Here is a 21,356-nt window from a genome sequence, read left to right as displayed (position 1 = left end):
CGTCCAGCCTAAAGGCCCTCTACCTGTATAGCTGCCTGCCAGAGGTGTTGCTAGGTGTGAAAAAGACCAGGGGCTTCGGGCCTGAGGGTAAATTTGATAACCCCTCCCACATTTTAAAGTAAGACCACCCCAAGCTCCACCAAATGCCCCCTCACCCCTGCCGAATGCCCCACCTTAAAGTGAACCCATTATGACATCAAATCTTGGAATAGTTGCTAATTGGCAATTAACTCTGAATATTATATACACCTATATTTAAGATGGTAGTAATCTCATACAGGGAGAAAAATTTAATATCTGCATGCACAGTTGCACACATACCCCTTTGTGCCCACATCAAAACACATTGGCAGAAGAGAAAAGTCAGACTCAAGAAAAAAAAAATGCATACACATTTGTAAACAGTTGTATGTTTATTATACTTAATAAACGCAAAGTAATCAACAGCGAATACAAACAGAAGCAGCTTACACACATCAATGCACTACTTAAAAGTACAAGGTACTCACTGTTGCAAAATACACATCAATTCACTACTAAAAGTGATAATTACAGGCAACACAACAACTAGCTGGATCAGTTTGTGTATAGACCATACACCTTTAGTTTCTCTGTCATTTAGGAATTGAAATACTTGTTTGACCATGCAGGCAGCCCTAATTACACCTCCCCTTTCATGTGACGGACAAAGCCATCATGAAAAAAGGGTTTTATTTTACATTAGATTTTGATCACTGAGGGTTTTTTTTTTATCTCCTTCTCTGTAAATTGAACCTCAATCACATACAGGACAGAAGGCTCCTCCTGTAGTTGAATTACAGTGCGGGAGATGAGAAATTTTAATGGAGTTGATTTACTAAAATGGTAGCGTGTAAAATCTGGTGCAGCTGTGCACAGTAGCCAATAGACTTCCTTTATTGCACATTGGGGTTTATTTATTACACCTGGAGAGTGCAAAATCTGGTGCAGCTGTACATAATAACCAATCAGCTTCCAGGTTTTATTGTCAAAGCTTAATTGAACAAGCTGATGTTAGAAGCTGATTGGCTACCGTGCACAGTTGCACCAGATTTTGCACTCTACCATTTTATTAAATCAACTCCATTGTGTTTAAAATTTCTCATCTCCTGCAGTGTAATTCACCTGGCCGCAGGAGCCTTCGATATGTGATTGAGGTTCAGTTTACAGAGAAGGAGATAAAAAAACCTCTACAATGATCAAAATCTGATGGGAAATGAAACCCTTTTTCATGATGGTTGTGTCAGCCACATCAAAGGGGAGGTGTAATTAGGGCTGCCTGCATGGTCAAACAAGTAATTCAACTCCTAATAAAATGCAGAGAAACTAAAGCTGTATGGCCTGCGCGCCCTGTGATCGGCGAGTCTATGAGACTCGCCTGATCACCGATCCGAGCAAGGGGTCGATCCCAACCCAGTTGTGTACAACCACTTTAACCAACAGGTAAGCCTAGATTAAGGCTTTCCTGTATGTGCAAGAAATATCTCCCAAATCTAAAAGGTCTAGAGCATTGGTCATCAACCCTGTCCTCAGGTCCCACCAACAGGCCAGGTTTTATGTATTACCTTGGGGAGATGCAGACCAGAATACTGCAATCACAGAGCAGCAAATTATATCACCTGCGATGTATTTCAGTTATCTTTCAAACTTCGTCTGTTAGTGGGTCCTGAGGACAGGGTTGATGACCACTGGTTTAGGAGATATTTGCAGAAATAGCGGCACCGCTGTCTACAGTGCATGCGATGTAGATAACGGCACGCAGGCGCATTGAGCGTGCTGTTGCTAACGGCGATCATGCCGTTAGTGGCAACACTAGCGCGCATGCGCAGGAGTGACATTATAGCGGCTCTGGCCAGTCACAGGGCTGGAGCCGTGATACCACCGTGATAGTCACTCTGGGATTGATGGCGGCATCGGAGGAGGGAAATGAGGACCACTTCGGGGGCTTCGATCTCAGGTAAGTAATTAATAATGAGCTAGTATGCTACGCATACTAGCTCATTATTCCTTTTGTCTTGCAGGGGTTATTTTTTTTATTTTTATTGATGAGGCTTTACTTCCTCTTTAATCTTTGCCATTTGGATTTTGGTTCACTACAATTTGGAGTTTATTGAAAAAGAAAAAAAAAAGTGCAAGGTACTCACTGATGTGAAATACACCAGTTTAAAACACTTCAAATAAAATAAATGCAAACAATTTATTTTAGTAAACTACAAATATTAAAAAAACTTGAATCGCTAATCATATCAAGTAAACAATCCGTGAAGTGCCATTTTTGACCCACCCTGCTGCCTGCAGTATAGCATTAGCATTCCAGTTTCAGCAACCAATTTTTTTATGTCTGAGCAACAAGACGAGATTGTCTACACCATTGACACTGCAGAGAATCTTTTTAAAGATTCTGTTATTGAATCTGCTCTTAGAACATTGCTTGGGATTTTGTGAACTGAAAGATTTTACAGCACTTGTGTCAGGTTGAACATTGCTTACACAGATACCAAGTTGCTGCCTTCTTTTATCCCTTCCTTGCTTTGTCTGCTACTATGGCATACATTACATACATTCGATTAAATTCACAAACAATTGGATTGGTGATGGTGATGTTGTCTTCTGAACAGCACATCACTGTAGGAAATCATTTCATCTCATAAGAGTTCACTCCTCACATTTTTGTAAATATTTTATTCTCTCTTTTCATGTGACAATGAAGAAATGACACTTTGCTACAATTAGTGAGTGTATAGCTTGTATAACAGTGTGATTTTGCTGTCCTCTCAAAAATAACAACCAATGTCTTAGAACCTTATACAAGATGTACACGCACCAACTTACATTTTAGCAAAGTGTAATATCTTCAGTGTCACACGAAAAGCTATAATATTTACAAAAATGTGAGCAGTGTACGTGTCCTTATTGTGAGATACTGTAGATAGCATCCAAAATAGCCACCTACCATTAACCAGTTGCCGACCGCCGCACGCCGATGTACGTCGGTACAATGGCACGGGCAGGCATAAGGACATACATGTACGTCCCTTGCCTCCCGCCCGGTGCCTGCGGCGGTCGGTATTCGTACGGGAGCGATCCCGGACGAGGGGACGGCCATTCATTCATGGCCACCCCCTCGCGATCGCTCCCGACGAATAGAAATCCCCGGTGACATCACTTCCTCTCCTGTAATGTAAACACAGGAGAGGAAGTGATGTATTCTCTCCTCCGTGTCGGTATTTTTCGTTCCGACACGGAGGAGAGCGGATCAGTAAGTTGCACCAACACTCTACACACACAGTAGAACATGCCAGGCACACTCACACCCCCCCTTTACCCCCCGATCACCCCCCCAATTACCCCTGCCCCCCAGTCACAGTGACACCAATGTCATTTTTTTTTTTTTTTTATTTTTTTTTTTGCATTGGTGTCATTTGTGACTGTAATAACTGTTAGGGCAGTTAGAGTTAGCCCCCTTTAGTTCTAATGTACCCCCCTAACCCCCCCAATAAAGGTTTAACCCCGTGATCACCCCCCGTCGCCAGTGTCACTAAGGCTGGGTTCACATTGCAGCGGTTTATGAGAACGAATGTGATTCGCACCGCACTGCAGTGCAAATCACATCCGATCTCTGTGCGATTCGAGTTCAGCCATTCGCCGCACCCGCCGCACCCGCCACACCCGCCGCACCCGCCGCAAATTCGCACGGGACCCTTTTTTTGGCCCGCAGCAGAATCGGATCGCATGGGTGTTCACACCATGCGATCCGAGTTTGCAGATCGCACTGCGATATGCGAACTGATCTGGGGGTGTCAGTAACATTTCACTGACACTCCCAGCAGTTCGCATAGGGCAGTGTGAACTGCCGCCGGGAGGCATGCGATGCGGGAACCCGCCGCGCATTCGTGGCGTTCCCGCATCGCTCCAGTGTGAACCCAGCCTAATAAGCGATCGTTTTTCTGATCGCTGTATTAGTGTCACAGGTGACGCTAGTTAGGCAGGTAGGTATTTAGGTTCGCTGCAGCTTTTTATAGCGCCAGGGACCCCCATATACTACCGCATAAAGCCCCCTAATTGCCCCCTAGTTAACCCTTTCACCAGTGATCACCATATAACTGTTACAGGTGACGCTGGTTGGTTAGTTATTTTTTTATAGTTTCAGGGCACCCGCCATTTATTACCTAGTCTGACTAGTGTACCCCTAAATTTAGGGGTGTCTACTTTCCAAAATGGGGTCATTTGGGGGGGGTTTGTGCCATCTTGGCATTTTATGGCCTTCAAAACTGTAACGCCCTTAGAAAGCCTGAAGGCGGTGCTTGGTTTTCGGGGCCCCGTACGCGGCTAGGCTCCCAAAAAGTCCCACATATGTGGTATCCTCGTACTCAGGAGAAGCAGCAGAATTTATTTTGGGGTGTCATTTCACATATGCCCATGGCATGCATGAGCAATATATCATTTAGTGACAACTTTGTTAAAAAAAAAAAAAAAAAAAAAAAGTTTGTAATTTTCCCGCAACTTGTGGCAAAATATAAAATATTCCATGAACTCAACATGCCTCTCAGCAAATAGCTTGGGGTGTCTACTTTCTAAAATGGGGTCATTTGTGGGGGTTTTGTGCCATCTTGGCATTTTATGGCCTTCAAAACTGTAATAGGTAGTGAGAAGTGAACTCAAAAATTTACGCCCTTAGAAAGCCTGAAGGCGGTGCTTGGTTTTCGGGGCCCCGTACGCGGCTAGGCTCCCAAAAAGTCCCACATATGTGGTATCCCCATACTCAGGAGAAGCAGCAGAATTTATTTTGGGGTGTCATTTCACATACGCCCATAGCATGTGTGAGCAATATATCATTTAGTGACAACTTTGTGTAAAAAAAAAAAAAAATTTTTTTTTTTGTCATTATTCAATCGCTTGAGGCAAAAAAATAAAATATTCAATGGGCTCAACATGCCTCTTATCAATTTCCTTAGGGGGTCTACTTTCCAAAATGGGGTCATTTGGGGGGGTTTTGTACTGCCCTGCCATTTTAGCACCTCAAGAAATGAGATAGGCAGTCGTAAACTAAAAGCTGCGTAAATTCCAGGAAACGTACCTTAGTTTGTAGATGTGACAACTTTTGCGCAAACCAATAAATATACAATTATTGACTTTTTTTTTACCAAAGACATGTGGCTGAATACATTTTGGCCTAAATGTATGACTAAAATTGAGTTTATTGGATTTTTCTAATAACAAAAAGTAGAAAATATCATTTTTTTTCAAAATTTGCGGTCTTTTTACGTTTATATCGCAAAAAATAAAAATCGCAGAGGCAATCAAATACCATCAAAAGAAAGCTCTATTTGTGGGAAGAAAAGGACGCAAATTTTGTTTGGGTACAACATTGCATGACCGCGCAATTACCAGTTAAAGCAGCGCAGTGCCAAAGTGTAAAAAGACCTCTGGTCATTTACCAGCGAAATGGTCCGGTCTGAAAGTGGTTAAAGAGGAAGTAAACCCTGATGGGTTTACTTCCTCTTTCATTCCCTGCAAAGGTAAAGCATAATGGACTACTATGCATCGCATAGTAGTCCATTATGTGTCACTTACCTGACACAGGAGCCAGCGAAGTCACCGCTGTCCCCTGTAGTCCGGCGCATCCATCTTCTCGGTGGGTCTCGCTGCTCCGCCACTGTCATTTGGCGAAGCCGTGATGACGTCACTCCCGCGCATGCGCACGGGAGCCGCCACTTGCGGCATATCGCCGTTGACCACGGCGCACCACTGTCTACTTCTGTTATATTTCTTGGACCTACAGGTAAGCCTTAATCTAGGCTTACCTGTAGGTCAAAGTGTGTTGTAAGGGTTTACAACCACTTTACTGTAGTGTTATTCTTGAACTACCAGGCTGTAGGTTTAGAATGCTACAGTTTCAGGAGCCAATTTACTGAGGAAGCGCAAGTGCTTGTAATGCCGCGTACACACGACCGGACTTTCCGGCAGACTAGGTCCAACGGAATCAGTCCGTCGGACAATCCGATCGTGTGTGAGCTAATCCGATCGTTTTTCATCTAAAAAATTTGACGGACCTAGAAATAGAACATGTTTCAAATCTGTCCAAAGGACTCAATTCCTATCGGGAAAACCGTTCATCTGTATGGTGGTCTGACGCAAGGGAAGCTATTGGCTACTGGCTATTGAACTTCCTTTTTTAGTCCCGTTTACATCATCACGTTCAAAATGAATGGACTTTCAAATGGACTTGGTCCATTCGTGTGTGTCCAAGTCCGTTTGGGACTCCGCTGAAAGTCCGTTGGACCTAGTTTGCCGGAAAGTCTGGTCGTGTGTACGCGGAATAATAGTTACTCTTGAGTTACTCTTGAGAGAACCAAGGTATGCCTTTGTGATTGTCTGTTACCAAAATGATAAATTACAGATTCAGACACAAATTCCAAAACACCTTTTTCAATGGAAAGAACTGCAAGATGATGAAGCCTTGATTGCCCCATCGTACCTCTCAGCCATGTATGAAGACGTCTCAAAGCACTAAATGATCTTTCCCAAGAGCAGCTGCTCACAGGAATTTTTAGGACAGCTTGCATGATTTGTTTCACCGTTGGAAACATTAAGGGATCCAAAAGTTTGAAAATGTGCTGTACTGTTAGTAACACACCTTCCTGTTTTTTTACGTTCAAAGAAGTTTTTAGCAACAGCTACTTCTTTATAATGCAGGTAAATTTTGTAATGTTGTGCAAGTGCCTTTACATCTTCTGACAGAAAAGATATAGAAAGTGGGTTGCATGCCCACTTTCTACTTTTTTATACTCTAATGCCCTTGACCAAATTTTCCTTTAATGCTTGAGAAACGATGGTCAAGTTCAGAGAGCATTCGGTCCAAGCAAGGGTAAAAGATTTTTGTTCTAAGATCATCTTCACTTTACACATGATCCCATGTTGGCCTGGCTTCGTACAAAAAATTCTTCCATCATTTTTGTTTTTTTAATTTTGCCTGGATGTTTATGGATTCTCAGTGTCAAACAAAGAAACAGCTTTTTGAAGTATGTCTCTTAATTTGGCATTGTTTCTTAGAGATCTTAATGAGCTACAGACATCTTTTTTATACTCTAATGCAGTAGATTAATCTAGGTTTTCCTTCTGAAGCAACTTATGGAAACCTTCAGTAGTACCCAGCAATGATTCAAACGCAAAAAAGCAATAGTGCATTGACAACATACGCAATTTAATCAACAAGCCAGTGGCTATCGCAGATTTATCCTCTTTAAGACACTGAACAGCTGGAAAGTTGCATATTAACTGCTTCCTGACCTCCTCACGCAGATATACTGCACAGGCAGAATCACATACCTGTACGTTGCCCTTTAAGAGGCGGCTTGCTAGTGCGCGTGCGCTGTCAGCAGCGTGTGCGCCCACCGAGAGTTTAGTGAGTGTGATCGCAGGTCCAGTGGATTTAATGTCCACGGGGATACCCGCGATCGTCTCACGGAGAGGAAGAACAGGGAAATGCTAATGTAAACAAGAATTTCCCCGTTCTAACTAGTGACAGTGTCACTGATCTCTGCTCCCTGTGATCGGGAGCGGTGTTCAGTGTTGTGTCACACACAGCTCCTCCCCCCCACAGTTAGAATCACTCCCTAGGACACACTTAACCCCTATAGTGCCACCTAGTGGTTAACCCCTTCACTGCCAGTCACATTTACACAGTTATCAATGCACTTTTAATTGCACTGATCGCTGTATAAATGAGAATGGTCCCAAAATAACGCCAAAAATGTCCAATCTGTCTACCATAATGTCGCAGTCATGATAAAAATCACTGATCACTGCCATCACTAATAAAAAAAAATTATTAATAAAAATGCTTTAAAACTATCCCCCATTTTGTAAACGCTATAACTTTTGCGCAAACCAGTCAATAAACGCTTATTGCATTTTTGTTTTACCAAAAATATGTAGAAGCATACCTATTGGCCTAAGCTGAGGAAGAAAAAAATGTATATATTTTTTGGGGGTATTTATTATAGCAAAAAGTTAAAAATAATGCATTCAGGTGATCAAATACCACCAAAAGAAAGCTGTACAGTTGGGGAAAAAAAGGATGTCAATTTTGTTTGAGAGCCATGTCGCATGACCGCACAATTGTTAGTTAAAGCGACGCAGTGCCGAATCACAAAAAATACTCTGGTCTTTGGCCAGCCAAATGGTCCGGGGCTTAAGTGGTTAAGGCAGTAATGGATCGTATCTGACAAGACCAACGTGTGTCTGACAGCTGTACTAATTCTGTTTTTTTTAGTCCAAGTTGGGCCTGAACATCAATGAACTTGGTGCTGTGTAAAAGATACACTAAACAAATGTATAAAGGTTTTCTAGTGTTTGGAGAAAAAAAGCCTCTGGGATCATTTTACAGGTATAACAGAGTACAAGGTCATGGTCATGGGCATAACAGTGAACATAAATAGCTTCAGGATGTTTATGAAACTTTGCCTGTACACCACCAATTACGCCACTCATAACTGCAGCTCCATTGTATGTTTAAGCAACACAGAGGAAATTGACTAAACCATTAACTATGAGGCAATCTTTCAAAGATTCTGTTATTGAATTTGCACTTAAATCTTTCAGCTCACAAAGTCCCAGGAAATGTTCTTTTACAGTACTTGTGTGAGGTTCAACGTAACGTACACAGACAACAAGTTGCGGTTTTCTTTTTTCCCTTGCTTAGTCTGCCATTATGGAATACATTCCAGATTTCTTTAACTTACTAACAATTGTACTTGATACTTTTTTGGAACAGCACTGTATGAAATCATTTTGTGATGAAGGTGAAGAATACGTAGCATTGCCTGAAGGCTTGTACTTTTCGAAGGAAAGGATCAAATTTACGTAAATAATTTAAGCACTCTTTAAAATTGCCTCTATTTATGCTTCCATCCCCTTCTAAATGACCTCTAAATGTGATATCCTGCCTGCCAAGAAGCACTGTGGTTGCAACAATTCGTTTTAAATACTCTCGCCTTTCTCGAATTTGGAGTTCACTAGCTTTTTCTATTTGTTCTACAACATTTCCATGCAGTTTAGTATCTTTACAAGATACCCATGCCAACGTGCTAGATTTGTGAAGAGCACTCCTTTCATGCTCCTTAAAGGAATCAAAAGCACGTTTCCAGTTTCTTAAGCCTTGTGTGGTTAATCATGCATGCAGATTTCGCCTCTTGCCTTTTGGGCTAACATTTCTACAAGTAAAAGAGAATGCAGTATTTTTTTTAATATTCTAGCCAATTATATTTTTCAATGATCACTTTTGTGAACCAAACAATTCATAAGGATATTGCTGTAGTTTAAGCTGCGTGGGACCACTAGCCACATCTCCTACATCTGTAACATCACAAACTGCAATAAGATCAATGGATCCATCACCAACTTCTGTGCCTGCTGTGGTACTAGAAGTGTCTTCCCCAGCAAGTACAATGCTGTCATCACATTCTGCAATTTGATCGGTGCTCACGGCTTCATCCTGCTGAGGCTCAGCTTTTCCTGATGCCCCTTTTTTGCGCAAAAAAATTCTGATATCCATACCTAATGAAGAAATTTCTAATTTAGAGTTTGCTTTCCTGAACTTGGTATATCTATTTTATACAGGTCTAAATCTAAAATTATCTTTTTCCACCACTTCATATGTGGATTTAGTATGTTTTTTTTCTTGCCATTCTTGTATGTAAAAGTATACACACACACTATTACCTGATGCAGTGGTTGAGGTTCAAAGAGTGCCCTGGCATTGCTGGCAACATACCACTGTAAGATTTTAAATCGCCGCATGACACATTTTTTATCTCCCGAAACCTGGCTCACACCGTTTCTGGTCTTTGAGCTCTCAAAGGCGGATGTAAAAGTTTTGATATGTAGACATTCCCTAAGGCTGGATTCACACCTATGTATTTTTAGTGCTTTTTGCATTTTGCAGATTTGCATTACAGTCCATTTAACATGGTTTCCTGTGGAACACGTTCTGTAGTGCAAATCTGCAAAATACAAAAAGCAGTAAAAATGCATAGGTGTGAATCAGGCCTTAGGCCCAATTAATGCCGATGCAGGATACAGTTTGCATATTACATGTGCATTTTGCTTTTTTGCAATAATTGCTTTTGATCCATTTAAGTCTATGGAACCAAAAACCATAAAAAGAAAGTCCCTGGCCCTTTCCATAAAATGCACAGATGTGAACTACATCCACAGCAAACCCTGTTAAATGGACTGTGTAGTGTGCTTTTGCAAAATTGAAAACGCACCACAAATTGCATAAGTGTGAAGCAGGCCTAATGCTGCGTACACACGACTGGATTTTCCGTCAGAATAAACTCTAACGGACTTGCCTACACACGATCACACCAAAGTACGATGATGTACGACGGGACTAGAAAAGGAAGTTCAATAGCCAATAGCCAATAGCCGCCCTTGCGTCATATTTGGTCCGTCAGACTAGCATACAGACAAACGGTTTTCCAGATAGGAATTGATTCCATTGGAAAGATTTAAAACATGTTCTATTTCTAGGTCCATCAGACTTTTTGAAAAAAAAAGCCAGCTGAAGCCCACACTCGATCGTAATATCCGATGAAATTATTCCGTTGGACCTTTTCTGCCGGAAAGTCCGGTCGCGTGTACGTGGAATAAGAGAGAGTGTTCAGCCGATGCTTCAAGCCCAAGAAGCTGGATTCAACAGCTCTTGAACACAAGCAGTGCAAGGCTGGATTCACACCTATGGATTTTTAGTGCTTTTTGAACCTCCGTCCATTAAACATGGTTTCCTATGGAACACGTTCTGTAATGCCAATCTGCAAAATGCACAAAAAAATGCATACATGTAAATCCAGCCTGACACAGGCAGATGGAGGGAAAAAAAGTGCTTGACATTTAATCATAATGTGGGATGTTGACAGGACACTCCTGGCACCATAACCACTACAGCGTCCTATAGTGATCATTTAAATGGGCACTCTAAACATAACCAGTATAGAGGTTATGACCCTAGAGCAGTGATAGAGAACCTTGGCACCCCGGATGTTTTGGAACTACATTTCCCATGATGCCCATGCACTCTGCAGTGTCTTCAAGCATCATGGGAAATGTAGTTCCAAAACATCTGGGATGCCAAGGTTCTAAATCACTGTCCTAGAGTGAGCCTTTAACTGCTTCAGCACAGAAGATTTTAACCCCTTCCTGACCAGAGCACTTTTTGTGATTCGGCACTGTGTGGTTTTTATTTTTTGCACTATAAACAAAAAAATAGCGTAATTTTTGAAAAAATGTATTATTTCTTACTTTTTGCTATAATAAATATCCCCCAAAAATATATAAAAAAGTGATTTTTTTCCCCCTCAGTTTAGACCGATATGTATTATTCTACATATTTTTGGTATTTTTATTATACTTTTTTTTTACTAGTAATGGCGACGATCTGCGATTTTTATCAGGACTGTGACATTATGGCGGACACATCGGACAATTTTGACACATTTCTGGGACCATTGGCATTAATACAGTGATCAATGCTATAAAAATGCATTGATTACGGTAAAAATGTCACTGGCAGTGAAGGGGTTAACACTAAGGGGACGATCAAGGGGTTAATTGTGTTCCCTAGTGTGTGTTCTAACTGAAGAGGGGAGTGGACTGTACAGGGAAGATGGCAGATGTTCATACCCTGTATGAATAGACAATCTGCCTGTTCTCCCCTTAGAAAACCGGAAACTGTGTTTCACACACAGATCCCAGTTCTCCGTGTGTCAGTGGCGATCGCGGGAGCCGCTAGTGGCCACAGGACAAAGCGACGTCACATAATGTCATTTTGCCCAGCCGTGCCATTCTGCCGCAGTACAACTGCAGCAGCTGATCGGCAAGTGGTTAAATAAATGAGACGCTGTCAGTAGAAAGGGCTTGTTAGAAACTCTGCAACTTGTAGTGTCAACATTTCAAATGACAGGTTTTTGATTAACACCTTCTACTGACCCTCTTTATGGAATTTAGTAATGAAAATTGCCCATGAAGAGTGTCAGTATTGGAAAATCAATTTTTTTATTGTGAATTTTCCTTAAAATGACCTGTTGTAGTAGGTGGGCTATTCCTCTTTGGTGTCTCTTCCATTCAGGCTCAGCCTCACCAGTGCCCATCAACTCAGCCTCACCAACTTCTACTGAAGGGAAAGCAGAAAAAATGTCAACAGCTGCATTGTGTGCAAGCACAAACATTGGTTAAAGCAATATACAACCCTATTGCAGTGTATTTATTACCTATTATGTTGCATGATCGCATGCATTGTTGAGGTGCATTTTGGTGCCATTCAAAAAGCTTTCTTACATGTTTATTGTATGTTCCACATATGATTCTATTATAAATAAAAAAAACAATATACAGTATAAAAATAATTTTCTGGTTGTCAGCATTTCCAGGCTTTAAATTGTAATTGATTGCTTAATACAGAAAAAAATATATGGCGTTTGTCCCTATTTCCTTTGTGGAGTTAAATATATTGAAATGGGTAAGGGTATGACTTGTGCTGTAATCTAGTAGGCATGTAATGCTCTAAGGAATTGCAGACAGACTATAAAGACTTTGAATTGATGACAATTACAGCTATAATTCTCACTTTCAACTGTTGTCTAGCTGTTTGCTTTTCAGGAGGGGAGCTAAGTGGGGATGTCTGTGTACTCAGGTGAGAGATAAGTGTGGTAGGTTTAGATTGGGCTTCAATAATGGAAGATAGCAGGATCCTTTTAATAAATATTTGACCTAGCTACTTTGTGTGAAAGCCTGAGGGCTTTCGCACCCGAGGACTTTCACACCTGAGGACTTTCACACCCGAGGACTTTCACTCCCAAGGGCTTTCACACTGGAGCGGTGCGCTTGCAGGACGATAAAAAAAGTCCTGCAAGCAGCATCTTTGCAGTGCTGTAGGAGCAGTGTGTATACCCATTGTTTTCAATGGGCAGGGGTGCTTTAGGAGCGGTGAGAGAGTAGAGGAGGGAAGCTAGCAGCACTGCTGGGATAAAGGGTGCAACACAGGGGGAAGCCTGGGCAGTAGGGGGAATATGCACTTAGTGATTAGGGTGTGCTCGGGCACACCCCCTGTGCATGCCTTTGGTGCCGCCTCATCATTGCCACCTCATCAGTGCAGCCTATCAGTGCTCCTCAGTGCAGCCTCATCGGCACACATCACTGAAGAAGAAAAAATACCTGTTTGAATTTTTTTTATAACAAACTATGAAAAAACTATTTTTTTTTTACATTTTCAGTCTTTTTAGCCAGAAAAAAACCCCAAAAAAACTCCCTATCCTGGCCAGCAAAAAATAAATAAAAAAAATGGTGTCTAAATTTGAACTAACTAAATCAGCTCTGGTATGTAAGAATGTTTTTCCAGCCCAGTGTACATGGATCCTTAGGGAATTAGGGAAAATAGATTGTAAGCTCCTTGAGGGCAAGTAGTGAAGTGAGTGTACAATACATATGTAAAGTGCTGCGCAAATTGACAGCACTATATAAGAACCTGTTATAAATAAATAAAATGTAGAGAAGGTTTCTCTGCTTTTATTTTTAATAGGAAACCAAATGAAAGGGCTTCCTTAGCTGGAGTATTGGGGGTTTATTTTTTATTCACTCTAGATGGAAATATAAATATATATCTCGGTCTTTCATGCAAGAATTAACCACTTGATCACTGGGCACTTGAAACCCCTTCCTAACCAGACCAATTTTCAGCCTTCGGTGCTCTCACACTTTACTTACTGTACTCATATGAAATTTGTGTCCTTTTTTTCCATACAAATAGAGCTTTCTTTTGGTGGTATTTAATCACCGCTGTTTTTTTTTATTTTTTGTGCTATAAATCAAAATAGACTGAAAATTCGGTAAAAAAAAAATATAAAAAAATTGATTGCAGAGTATTGGAAGGGTATTGCAGAGTGTTGGCAGAGTATTGCAGGGTATTGCAGAGTGTTGGCAGGGTATTGGAGAGTATTGGCAGGGTATTGGAGAGTATTGGCAGGGTATTGCAGAGTATTGGCAGAGTATTGCAGGGTATTGCACATTATTGCACAGTAGTACTACAGATCCAGCCCACAGCACTGCTAAAAACGATCTTTCCCCTCTCCCCTCGCACTGTACACATCGGTACAGAGAGGGGAGGAAGAAACCGGCATGTCATGATGCCGGTTTGTTTACAAGTGATCGATCCGTCACTTGACGGAGCGATCACGTGGTAAACGGCCACTACGAGCGGCCGTTTATCATGATCCGTGATGGACCCAGCGGTCACGGATGTTTGCGTCCATAGACGCCCTCCCAGAATAAGCCAACCGCGCTGTAGCCATCTTTCGGCTATGGCCACAATTTTATTTTTCCTTGCTTGCAGTATCAGGTTGAGATATTTCTGTTATAATGAAAGGAAACCACCCCAATAACATAATTTGGAATCAGCCTAGAAATACAATTCTACTGCTTTTGGCGAGCAAAATTGTCCACCTTACACGTGTAACAGCAGAAAGGGAAGGTCAGAACTATGCTGGAGGCTAAAACAATAGGATGAATGCAATAATGACATGAATACAGCATTGGAGAACGTGTGCTTCTACATTCACAATGAGAAGAGAAGAGTAGGTGTGGACTGGAAATTAGTAGAAGAGCTCACATCTCTATGGAGCAGGTGGACAAAACAAGTGGAGCTTAGGTAAGCTGTCTTTATCTATCTATCTATACAGTGCTGGTTGGTAAAAACTTTTGGTTGGAGGGGTGCAAACAAACTGAAAAAAATACTGAAAAAAACCCCATCAATTGCAACCACTGTGCCCTTTAAAGGCTGCCGCTGTGCCATCAAATGCTGTCACTGTGCCAAATGTTGCCACTGTGCCCATCAAATTCTGCCACTGTGCCCATCAAATTCTATCCCTGTGCCCATCAAATGCTGCCACTGTGCCCTTCAATGCTGCCACTGTGCCCATCAAATGGTGCCACTGTGCCCCCATCGAATGCCACCACTGTGACCCACCCCGTCGATTTGCTATATATATATATATATATATATATATATATATATATATATATATATATATATATATATATATATATATATATTAGTGTGCATGTCAATACAGGACACTTTTACCCCCTTCCTGCCCAGGCCAAGTTTCAGCTTTCAGCGCTGTCACACTTTGACAATTGCGTGGTCATGTAACACTGTACCTAAATAAAACATTTCCACACAAATAGAGCTTTCTTTTGGTAGTATTAACCACTTCGTCTGCCCTGGAAGATTTGGCTGCTCAATGATCACTCCATTTTTTTTGTGATTCGGCACTGCGTCGCTTTAACTGACAATTCCGCGGTCATGCGATGTTGTACCCAAACAAAATTGACGTCTTTTTTTTCCCCACAAATAGAGCTTTCCTTTGGTGGTATTTTAATTTATTGCGCTATAAACAAAAAAGAGCAACACGTTTTAAATATCCCCAATTTAAAAAATAAATAAAAATGATACGTATGATACGTATTCTTCTACATATTTTTGGTAATAAAAATCGCAATAAGCGTATATTGATTGGTTTGAACTAAAGTTAAGCATCTACAAAATAGGGGAAAGATTTATGCCATTTTTATTATGATTATTTTTTTTTACTAGTAATGGCGGCGATCTGCGATTTTTTTTTTTAATCTGGACGGCGACAATATGGCGTATAGATCGGATACTTTTGACACATTTTTGGGACACTTGACAATTATACAGTGATCAGTGCTATAAAATGAACTGATTACTGTGTAAATGTCAGTGGCAGGGAAGGGGTTAACAATAGGGGACAATCAAGGGGTTAACTGTGTTCCCTCAGTGTATTCTAATTGTAGGGGGGTGGGAGTGACTGGAGGAAATGACAGATAGTGGTTCCTAGCTAGTAGGAACTCACGATCTGCCTCTTCTCACAGAACAGCTTTTTTTTTGTGTTTACACACACATGTCCCTGTTCTGTCTCTCGGGCCCGCAATCGCGTGTGGCCGGAGGTCATCGCGATCGCTGGCCACACACATCGCCCCCCCACCCCCACAGTGCAGTGGGCTCGCGCGCACCAGCTATCCAGCTTTAAGGGACCGACGTACACCTACGACGGTTTGCAGGATCGTGCCGACCTGCCACAGTATGACGACGGCAAGTGGTTAATCACCACTGGGTTTTATATTTTTGCTAAAAATATGAAAAAAGACCAAACATTTTTTTCTTAGTTTCTGTCAGAAAATATCTTAAATAAGTCATTTTTCTCCTTCAATGATATGCAAAGCTGAGGTTGCACTGATGGGCACTGATGAGGAGGCAGTAATATGCAGCACTGATAGGCAACAATGATATGCAGCACTGATGGGTGGCACCGATGGGCACTGCAGGCTGGCATTGATGGACGCCACTGATGAGCAGGCACCTATGGGCACTAAGAGGCAGCACTGACTGGCATTACTGATGAGCACATATTGACATCATAGATTTACATCACCGATGGACAATGTTGGGGCTGCACTGATAATCAGTACCCTGATTATCTGTACAGGTCTCTCCTCACGCTCTGTCAGTGTAAGGCAAGGAGAGTCGATAAACAGTATTTTCCTGTTTACATGTGATCAGCTGTGATTGGACACAGTTGATCACATGGGTAAAAAGCCGCGGCAGCGGCTCTTTACTGAGATCAGGGTTGTGCCATGTCCCAGGGACATGGCATGCCCACGATTGCCACACAAGCACGCCCGGGGGCACGCAAGCGTGGTGAGATCGGGGCAATGTGATATGAGAGAGAACAAGGGAGGGTCCCACTCCACCATCATTTGTCTATACAGCAGGCAGGGGATAGTTAAATTCCACCAACATGTGATTATCACACACTGGGGGTGATTTACTAAGAAGGCACTGCACCAGTTCATACATTAATTGGTGCGCCGGAAAAGTCATTAATTGAATGTGTGAACCAGCGCACATTGAAGTGCAAATAGTGATAATAAATACCCGCATATGTAAGCTGCAACTGTCGCTAGGGTAACTGCGGTTTTCTCATTGATAATAACGCACACCCAATACAATTGGTTAATTTCATCTCATTGAATGTGTCTTGTTAGGCAATTACAGTAGTAGGTGTTCTCAGTTAATTAACCCTTTTGATGCTAATCTCATTCCTATCACTTCTCTATCTATCTATCTATCTATCTATCTATCTATCTATCTATCTATCTATCTATCTATCTATCTATCTATCTATCTATCTATCTATCTATCTATCTATCTATCTATCTATCTATCTATCTATCTATCTATCTATCTATCTATCTATCTACCTATCTGTCTGTCTATCTATCTATCTATCTATCTATCTATCTATCTATCTATCTATCTATCTATCTATCTATCTATCTATCTATCTATCTATCTATCTATCTAATCTCTTTAACCACTTCTCGCCCAGCCTATAGCAAAATGATGGCCGGGCGGTGGTTCAGTTATCCTGTCTGGGCATCATATGACATCCTTCAGGATAACAGCCGCCGCGCACCTGTGGGGGCACGCGTTGCAGGGATCGGTGGTGTGGTGTGTCCGTCTGATACACCGCTACACCGATCTTGGTAAAGGCTCTTTACCACGTGATCAGCCGTGTCCAATCACGGCTGATCACAATGTAAATAGGAAAAGCCAGTGATAGGCTTTTCCTCACTTGCATCTGACAGACGTGAGTAGAGGAGAGCCAAGTGGGGGCTCTCCTGACAGAGGGTGTTCTGCGCTGATTGTTTATCAGTGCAGCCCCCCTCGGATGACCACACTGGACCACCAGTAGACATGTGCAAAAGGAAAAAATTTGTTTCATTTAGTTTCGTTTTAATTCGTTAATTAATTAATTTCGTTTCGTTATATTCGTTAAATTCGTTAAATTCGTTTTCGTATTTCGTTTAGTTTTCTGCCGAATTCGAAAAATCAGTCACATTCGAAACTATTTCAACCGGATTCGAAAATATTTTGCGACCCGACTTTAGGGCCATGTATCTCGGGGTCACTTGGTGCTAGAAACCCCAATGTTGTAGTGCTAGTTCTATTGTGTTTGCATACCAAATTTGGTGTTTCTAGCTATAAGTGACCCCGAGATATGTGGCCCAAAATTCGGGTCGCAAAATGTCATTCTCTGCTGCAGAAAAGTACTTTCATATTGCCCATATCTGGGGTCGCTTGGTGGCAGGTGACGTGGCAAGTGGACAATCCACAACTTGGTCACATGGCACTCGTGGCCGGTCACGTGGCACTTGTGGCCGGTCACGTGGCACTCGTGTCAGGCCACGTGGCACTCGTGTCAAGTCACGTGGCACTTGTGTCAGGCCACGTGGTACTCGTGTCAGGCCACGTGGCACTCGTGGCAGGTATCGTGGCACTCGTGGCAGGTATCGTGGCACTTGTGGCAGGTGTCGTGGCAAGTGGACAATACACAACTTGTGGCAGGTGACGTGGCAAGTGGACAAATACAATACACAACTGTTGGCAAGTGGACAATGACATATAGCATATGCACTTGCCTTGCGATCGACATCTGTGACTTCTTCAATCAGGCATGCTGACAACTTCATTGATACCATAAATATAAATGAAATAAGATGTGTGTGTTTTTTTTGCACTGGTACACTGCAAGTATGAAAAGTTGATGTGACAGATATATATAAAGTAAGTATAAGTAACTAACCATCTTCCAAAATTTCTAATTCAAATCGAAAGATTAGAACAGAATAGAAAAAAATAATAATTGAATAGAATAAAATAGAAAGAATATACAACCATCTTCTGAAATTCTAATTTGAATAGAATAAATTTGAATTTCGAATAGTATGAATTCAAATTTTTTAATTAATTAATTTTAAATTTGGATAGAAAATATTATAATAAAATAGAAAATAGACTAGAAAAACGATAGAATAGAACAGAACAGAATAGAATATATTATATTTTATTCTATTCTGTTCTATTGTTTTTCTAGTCTATTCTTTTATATTCTATTAAAATCATTTCTATTAAAATAGAAATCATTATATACTAAATTCGAATTTTGGAAGATGGTTATATATATATTTCCGACATTTGAATTTCGTATAGAATGAATTTGAATTTGAATAGAATAGATTAGAATAGAAATAGAGACTAGACTAGAACAATAGAACAGAATAGAATATAGATACTATCTATTTCATTTTTAATTTTTTTGAAGATTACCATTTGTTTTAATAAGATCTCCTGCAGACTATTAGCATCTATTTCATTTTTGCAGATTCCTGCAGACTATTAGTATCTATTTCGTTTTTTCACCAGATCTCCTGCAGACTATTAGCATCTATTTCATTTTTTTTGCAGATCTCCTGCAGACTATTAGCATCTATTTCTTTTTTTTAGCAGCTCTCATGTAGACTATTAAGAGCCATTTCACTTATTTTTTTGCAGATCTCCTGCAGACTGTTAGAATCAATTTAATTTTTCTTTTTTTTGAAGATTACTATTTATTTCCATCAGATCTCCTGCAGTATATTAACATCTATTTCATTTTTTTGCAGATCTCCTGTAGACTATTAGCATCTATTTCATTTTTAGTTTTAGTTTTTTGCATTAGAATATAGATGCTAATAGTCTGCAGGAGATCTGCAAACAATGAAATATATGTTATTATACTGCAGGAAATCTGATGGAAATACAGTGCCATACGAAAGTATTCAGTCCCCTTGAACTTTTCAACCTTTTGCCACATTTCAGGCTTCAAACATAAAGATATAACATTTTTATTTTTTGTGAAGAATCACCAACAAGTGGGACACAATTGTGAAGTGGAACGAAATCTATTAGATTTTTGAAACTTTTTTAGCAAATAAAAAACTGAAAAGTGGTGCGTGCAAAATTATTCAGCCCCTTTACTTTCAGTGCAGCAAACTCACTCCAGAAGTTCAGCGAGGATCTCTGAATGATCCAATGTTGTCCTAAATGACTGATGGTGATAAATAGAATCCACCTGTGTGTAATCAAGTCTCAGTATAAATGCACCTGCTCTGTGATAGTCTCAGGGTTCTGTTGAAAGCGCAGAGAGCATCATGAAGACCAAGGAACACACCAGGCAGGTCCGTAATACTGTTGTGGAGAAGTTTAAAGCCGGATTTGGATACAAAAAGATTTCCCAAGCTTTAAACATCCCAAGGAGCACTGTGCAAGCGATCATTTTGAAATGGAAGGAGTATCAGACCACTGCAAATCTACCAAGACCTGCCCGTCCCTCTAAACTTTCAGACAAGGAGAAGACTGATCAGAGATGCAGCCAAGAGGCCCATGATCACTCTGGATGAACTGCAGAGAACTACAGCTGAGGTGGGAGAGTCTGTCCATAGGACAACAATCAGTTGTACACTGCACAAATCTGGCCTTTATGGAAGAGTGGCAAGAAGAAAGACATTTCTCAAAGATATCCATAAAAAGTCTCGTCTAAAGTTTGCCACAAGCCACCTGGGAGACACACCAAACATGTGGAAGAAGGTGCTCTAGTCAGATGAAACCAAAATCGAACTTTTTGCCCACAATGCAAAACGATATGTTTGGCGTAAAAGCAACACAGCTCATCACCCTCAACACACCATCCCCACTGTCAAACATGGTGGTGGCAGCATCATGGTTTGGGCCTGCTTTTCTTCAGCAGGGACAGGGAAGATGGTTAAAATTGAGGGGAAGATGGATGCAGCCAAATACAGGACCATTCTGGATGAAAACCTGTTGGAGTCTGCAAAAGACCTGAAACTGGGACGGAGATTTATCTTCCAACAAGACAATGATCCCAAACATACAGCAAAATCTACAAAGGAATGGTTCACAAATAAACGTATCCAGGTGTTAGAATGGCCAAGTCAAAGTCTAGACCTGAATCCAATCGATAATCTGTGGAAAGAGCTGAAAACTGCTGTTTACAAACGCTCTTCATCCAACCTCACTGAGCTCGAGCTGTTTTGCAAGGAAGAATGGGCAAGAATTTCAGTCTCTCGATGTGCAAAACTGATAGAGACATACCCCAAGCGACTTGCAGCTGTAATCGCAGCAAAAGGTGGCTCTACAAAGTATTAACGCAAGGGGGCCGAATAATTTTGCATGCCCCACTTTTCATTTTTTTATTAGTTAAAAAGTTTCAAAAATCCAATAGATTTCGTTCCACTTCACAATTGTGTCCCACTTGTTGGTGATTCTTCACAAAAAATAAAAAGTTTATATCTTTATGTTTGAAGCCTGAAATGTGGCAAAAGGTTGAAAAGTTCAAGGGGGCCGAATACTTTCGCAA

This window comes from Lithobates pipiens, unplaced genomic scaffold (genome assembly GCF_037356315.1).
Source record: "Lithobates pipiens isolate NorthernLeopardFrog02 unplaced genomic scaffold, aLitPip1_a1.2 Scaffold_8, whole genome shotgun sequence".
NCBI lineage: Eukaryota > Metazoa > Chordata > Amphibia > Anura > Ranidae > Lithobates > Lithobates pipiens.
The sequence above is the reverse complement of the archived record's forward strand: the minus strand, read 5'-3'. Positions refer to the sequence as shown.